Here is a 7,500-nt window from a genome sequence, read left to right as displayed (position 1 = left end):
TTCTCTTCAGGTTTTATGTTCTCCCTTGTAAACACTGATTTAAAATGTTTGTTCATAATTTCCGCCATTTCCATTTCCTCAGTGTATTCAACTCCCTCCTGTCTTAATTTTTCCAAGTCTTGTTTGTTTTTCAGTTTATTGTTTACAAATCTGTAGAATAGTTTCGGTTGATCTTTACACTTTTCTATGATATCTTTTTCATATTTTCTCTTTTCTTCTCTGCACATTTGTACATATTCATTTCTATAGCAGGTATATATTTTCCATTTTTCAGGTCTTCTGTCTTTTTTCCATCTGGTCCAGGCTTTGTCTCTATTGTCTTTTAACTCCCTACAGCTTTTGTTGTACCAGCATTTTACATATTCTTTTTCTTGTTTTTGTCTTGGGACATACTTTTCCACTCCTTTTTTGTAAATTTTTGTCAAAATATTCCATTTCTCTTCTACTGTTGTTTCTTCTTTGTATATTTCTTCCCAGTTTTCTTGTTGAAAGAATTCTCTTATTTTATCAAAGTTTGTTTTTTCATACATCATTCTTCCTTTTCTGTATTGTTCATTTCTTTTCATATATTTTTCTTCATTAAGTTCCAGTTCAATCAGTATGTGGTCACTTTTGCTTATTGGTGTTTTATATTCAATTTTGTCCACTATTCTAGGTTCGGATGTAATTACAGGTAAACGTCGACTTACGATGGCATTAGGTTTCGATAGAGCCATCGTAAGACGATTTCATCATAAGTCGATCCCCAATTTGTGTATCACTCTGTTCCGTGGTCACTGTACCTAGCCTACCTGTATATTAACCACCAGAGATACTGAATATAGCCTATTAAACATGTACAGTAGTTTATTTAATTATTTTTATCCTTTTTACCATATTCAAACACTATAATATGTATTTTTTATATACATGTATGTATTATCATCCTGACGTACGTATATATGCCAGCCGTACGACGTGTCGTAATAATACTCGTATCATAAACTATAGTCACCGCTTATATCGATCGTTCTCTCTTTCACCCGCGAATTTTGAAAACCACAGAGAATGGGATTCAGGGCACATTTGAGAGAATGTAAAAACACAGGGGCGACTACAATAAATATAATCAAGACGCCGATATGGCAGCGTCGCGAATCCACTTGTTCTTCATGACGCCTACGTGTGCGGCACCGTATGGAAGGGGTTAAATATATCATATCGTCATCGTAAAGTCGAAAAATCGTAAGTCGCGGCCATCGTAAGTCGACGTTTACCTGTACTAGGTCTAGTTTCGATGGCTCTTCTTCATTTCTATACCTAGTGTTCTCCTGTATCCATTGTGTCATTGTATGGTCAGTAACCATCTCGAGTAGAGCGTTACCCCATGAGCCGTCTCCACCCTTTACTGTCATTTCTTCCCAGCAGATTTCTTTGCAATTAAAGTCGCCCATCATAACTCTTTTTCCTCCCTCTTCCATTATCTTGTTTAATGTTATCTTTGTGTCCTCTAACATACTTTTATGTTCACTCTCTTCCCATGAGGTTGTTTTTGGGGGCACATAATTTATCACAAACTTTCTGTTCTTCTTATATCTGTCTTCTACTTCCATCATTATCATTTCTACTGTATTCTTTCCATATGTGACACCCTTCACGTTTATATCCTTCTTAGTTAGGAACATAACTCCACCCCCTTCCTTTTTCACTCTGTTTCTAATCCAATAATTATATGCATCATGTCCTACACTGTTGGGTGGTAGTGGACCTTTTAATTTTGTTTCTACAATTCCCATTATGTCCGGTTCTTTTTCTTTCAAATAATCATTCAGCTCATTCAATCCTGTTATTAATCCATCTATATTTGTGTAAGACACTCTTAGTTTTCTGCCACTTCCATTGTGTTCTCTGTTTCCCTTATGTTTTTCTCTTGTATGTCGACTTTCTTCAGTTTCATATTCACTACTCTCCAATAGAATCTCTCTTTTTCTGACTCCGTTCTTATCTCGTTTTTTTCCTTTGCTTCAAGTCTTTTCTGTTTTTCTTCCTCTCTTTCCTCTTTATTCATTTCCCTTTTTATCCATACCTTTTTATATTGTTCACTTGTTGCTAGTTTCCCTGTTTTGGATAAGATATTCTTGGCCGTAGTTTGTGACCTGAATTTAATCTTGATTGGTCTGGTCTTGTCTGTACTATATTTCCCTAGCCTGAATTTCTCTTCGATTTGTTTCATTATTTCTGGTTCATCTTCCTGAACTGATTCTAGTAATTGGTTTACTTTTTCATTTTCCTCTTTGATTCTTGTGGTTCTATCTGGGTTATGTTTCTCTTCCATTCCTAATATAATTATACATTTCTTTTTGTCTGCTAAGTCTCTTACTATATTCTCCTTCTGTCTCATCACTTTAATAACTGAGTTTTCAGTTTGTTCATTCATTTGCTGTCTGATTATGTCAGTGAATGCAACCTTGCTATTTTCTTGAATTTTTTTCCAACCCTCCTTGTTCTCCATATTATTCTCCTTTAAGACTTTATTCTCATCTTTTACTTCTTTTAACTGTTGTTTTAATTCTTCAATTTCCTTAGTTAAGTTTTTGTTCGCCCTCTCTAGTTCTTCCAATTTTTCAATTCTTCGTATCATACTGTCAACATTACCGAACCTACGCTCCAAGTCCTCGTACATCCTATCGACCTTCTCTTCTAGTCTTGTCAGTCGGGGGGGGGGGTTGTGTCCTCCCCACCCTCTTTAAATCCCTTGAAAATATTCTCATCACTTTCTACTGTATTGCTCCTATCTATACTTCTAATCTTCACATTCCTATTAGACATGTCGTCATCCTCCAGCTCGTCTTGCGGTCGCTTGTCCACCTTTCGGCGGCCCGTTAGGGCCAATTCCTCCACCTCCTCATTACCTTCCATTTCCCCAGCAATCCCTCCCCCTCTCCTCTTTCCTTACTTTCCCACTACCCCACGAGCAATTTCCCCCCACCCTGCAAATACAAAAAGGCACTTCTCTTTGCGTTGGGATCCACAATCTGCACTTTTCTTCAGAACGTTCTTCAAGCCGTCCGTTCGTTGAAAGTGTGTGTGTGTGTGTGTGTGTGTGTGTGTGTGTGTGTGTGTGTATCAAGGACTATTATTAAACAGGTCCACACCCAAATTCCTGGCTCCGCTAGCGGAGGCCATTGCTTTCTTTGTAACCTAACATTTTATATTGGACAAAACTAGAAACCTAACATTGTATATAGGACAAATATGTCAACAATTGACTTGTTCAGTGCAGTATAAGTTAATATAAATTTTTATAGTGAAATAAGAAAATGTTTTTAAGGCACTGTTATGCTTTGAAATACCCATTTTAGCCGGACTTAACATATATCATTGTATGAGGTTAGTGGACACTTTAAAGAAACCCAAGTTGATGCTGTTTTACATTTTACAAAATGGATTATAGTTAAACCTTTGTGATTGCAAAGAAGCATTCACACAGATAAACAGACATAGAAGCAAAAGCTCACCAGACTGCAGCGATTAATCAGGAACGCAAGTTGCTGTTGTTTTACATTTTACAAAATGGATTATAGTTAAACCTTTGTGATTGCAAACAAACATTCACACAAATAAACAGACATAGAAGCAAAAGCTTACCAGACTGCAGCGATTAACAGCAAGCCGGGCCTTCTTTACAGAGGTCTAGAGAAGGACTGCATTCTTCTGCTGGTCTTTCTCTAGGTTGTGGAGTCATTTCAGAAGAACATTTGCCAGACGACGGAACATCTTGGGACAGTCAATGTCAATCGAACTGAAGCTGGCCAGTGTCGACAAGATCTCCATCAGTCTTTTCTGGCAGCAGGAACGGTGACGGGCTTCCTTGATGAAACACAGTCCACATCTGACAAGATCAAAAGTGCACACATGTGGAGTTGTCAGGGAACCTCTGGACACTGCCTCGATAAAGTCCTTAAGGTCACTGGTCACAAGATTTTGCTTGGGGCTGAAGACCACATCGTCCGCGCACTTCGTTTCACGCCACCCCGCCACATAGGCCACACTGCACTCTTCATTCACAGTCAGTGTCACTTCTGTGGTGCACCTCTCAATAGAGGCTGCATCCTCTAGGTCAATTGCAGTCCTCAAGCAGGTATGTTCCTTCGACACAGGGTGGACATCGATGGACTGGAGGTTTACGGCAGTATATATCGTGAGCCGCTGCTTGCATGCGGAGAAGACATCCCCAGTGGTCATGAAAGAGTTTGCACCAGTTGATTGACGGTAGACTGAGAACTCATCCTCAAGCCGGTCACTCTGGATCTCACGCAGCAGGACATAATGGAAGTCAGCGTTTCTGAAGAAGTAGCGGTAAACGGCAGTCAGTCCCTGCATACTCTGCACTAGTTCATTGTTGGTGTCATGGGTGAAACACTTGATTCGATTTGCTCCATGTCCTGAAGAAGCCTCTTGGAAAATCAACAGGAAAGTCTGCAGGCTGGTTGACTGGGGATCCTGAAGAGCTCGATATGGATCGTTCATGCGCTGATCTTGCCCCTTCCCAGATACATTCACTAAATTCCACCAGTTGATGATGATTTGGATGAACTTAGCAGTGTCATGACATCGTCTGAGCTTCAATGAAGCCACAACCTTTTCATTGAAGACCTTCAAGACATGCTGCACATTTTGTAGTTGAAGTCGTGAGGGGTTGACAGCAAATTTAGTGAGGGGAGTAGTCTTCAGAATGCTGCCTTTCTCTGACTCTTACAGTTCCTTGACGTCAGGAAATGATGCTGTTATTTTATTGTCAAGACTGATCTTCTGGCACTTCTCACTGATCCAGTTGTTGCGGATGCACTTCAGAAGATGCACTGTGTCAAAAAGGAGAAGCCAGACACGATCTTTGTCAAGAGGATAGTTGGCTGTGGCACGGCAATCACCCGGAAAATCAAACAGCTTACAGTACTGCTGGTTTATCTTGTGGTTGTCTGTGATAGACCCGATGACACGCCCACCTGCCCTCTCAACAGCAGCTGCCGCCTCCTTTACACGCTCAAGCTGGTATGCTGCTGTGAGCTTGTGGACGGGTGTCACAGAAATCATAATACTAGGTGCTCTGTGCAGCGACTTCATCATAATACATAATACAGAAGTTGACTTGCAGTCTGTCTTGTTCACTGCCATGCCACTCAGAACCACACCAGAAGAATGCAACAGTTGTCCGAATCTATACTTCATCTATCAAGAGAAATACATTCTTCTGCTGCAGTGTCTTCACTTTGGCAAATGTTTCCCTCATCACCTGATCCTTGTCAATAGATGAAGTGATGTATTGCAGCTTGCGTTTGTTTGGCAGCACCAAAAAGTCTCTGAGCTGTTCATAACTACACTTGGGGTATGATTCAAGAGTAAAACAATAATCATTCATGGAAAACTCACAAATGAAAAATGTGTCAAAATCAACAACGAAGTTATTACGTGTTGGTAGCACATCAAGCCAGTTGTCTTTCATAACGGTCTTTTGGCAATCGAAAGACTCTGCACCCGTTATCCTTGTTATAATTACCGTTGCAGTTCTCAACACCACACTTATTCGGCATTTTGAATACACAAAATCAGCAAGAAAAACCCTATGAAGAACCAATAAAAAAAAATCAGCAAGAACCTATGTAAATAAACACTACTTCTAAATGCAGCCACGCGCGAAAGACACAGCGAAACAACCTTACACCTCCACTATTGGTAGCACACTGGACTGGCCTCCGCTACCGGTGCCAGGCATCTGGGTGTGCACGTCCTGTGTAATAGTAGTCCTTGATATATATGCATATATATGTATGCAAAGACAGACAAATATAGAGGAAGTCCCAAGAGGTCGAAACATCAGGTTCTGAATAAAGCTCCATATTTTAGGTATCAACGTTTCATTTTGCCACCTCATCTCCATATACTGTATATATGTATATATATATATATATATATAATATATATATGTGTGTGTGTGTATACATATATATGATATATACATATCCATGTGTATGTATATGTGTGTATATATATATATATATATATATGCCTGTATGTATATATAACGTATATGTATGTATACATATATATAATATATATATTTATATATATATATATGTATATATATATGTATATATGTTTATATATATATGTATATATGTTTATATATATATATGTTTATATATATATGTATATATGTTTATATATATATATATATATACATATGTATATATAAGTATATGTATATATATGTATATATACGTTAATGCATGTATATATACATGTATGTATATATATATTTAATTATATATATATGTATATAGACATGTATGTATATATATATATAATATATATGTATGTATATGATGTGGCAAAATGAAACGTTAAGGCTTGAGTATGGAGCTTTATTCAGAACCAGACGTTTCGACCTCTTGGGCATTCTTCTGGAAGGCCCAAGAGGTCGAAACGTCTGTTTCTGAATAAAGCTCCATACGCTAGCTTTAACGTTTCATTTTGCCACCTCACCTCTATATTTGTCTGTCTTTACATATATATATATATATATATATATATATATATATATATATATATATATTACACACAGGAACCCACAGTCGGAGAAAGAATAAACTTCGAATAAAGAAAAATCCTATATTTTGGCTATCAACTGTAGCCCTCTTCAGGAAAGTACATAAGATAGAGAACAGAGGGGACTTATTAACTACAGTAAGAAGAGATGTGGACAGTTGACCTCACTCAGGCGCGGGGCAAACTGGGGTGGCGGAGGAGGGTAGGAGGTGAGGAGAGGGGAGAATGTAGCGTCCGCACCAACTTGGCTACTGCTGCGCGTGAGATTATGTCAGGTGTCCACTGCCCTTTAGAAATATTAATATTAGGGCATTCCTCAATTAATGCTGATTCGACTATTTTCCTCCTGAAACCGCAGTGGGACTTGAACACTAATCTGGCCTTACCCCAGTCGAAAGAATGATTCTTATTTTTGACATGAAGAAATACAGCCGAATTTTCTTGCCCATACCTAATTGACCTTTTATGTTCTGCCAATCTAGTGTTCAGGTCTCTCCCGGTTTGACCCAAGTAAACCAAATCACAATCTTTGCAGGGCAAACAATAAACACCAGGTGACTCGACTTCCTTCGTGCCAATTGACATTTTTTACACTGAGTGACTTTTATATTATCTAAATTGTTTTCATTTTTCATACCTATTTTATTTTATTTTTACTTAATGTTGTCATATATTCTTATCATTTATATGATATTCATTATAATTATCTTGTTTTATTTGATTAATTTTCTTTTTATATATAACTTTAAGTTGATTTATATTCAGATGAATTGCTCCAGATTAAAAGGTGGTAGATTTTCCTGAAGTCCACCTAGTTCACTCCATCATGTCTGTTGGTATAATTTATTCAGCTGAGGGAAGTCCCCCGTGGGTCAATAGACACAAAATGTAAGCCCGGAAGAGACTTGTAAGGTT

This window comes from Oratosquilla oratoria, unplaced genomic scaffold (assembly GCF_046742065.1).
Source record: "Oratosquilla oratoria isolate Oo_2021 unplaced genomic scaffold, ASM4674206v1 SCAFFOLD235, whole genome shotgun sequence".
NCBI classification, from domain to species: Eukaryota; Metazoa; Arthropoda; class Malacostraca; order Stomatopoda; family Squillidae; genus Oratosquilla; species Oratosquilla oratoria.
The sequence above is the reverse complement of the archived record's forward strand: the minus strand, read 5'-3'. Positions refer to the sequence as shown.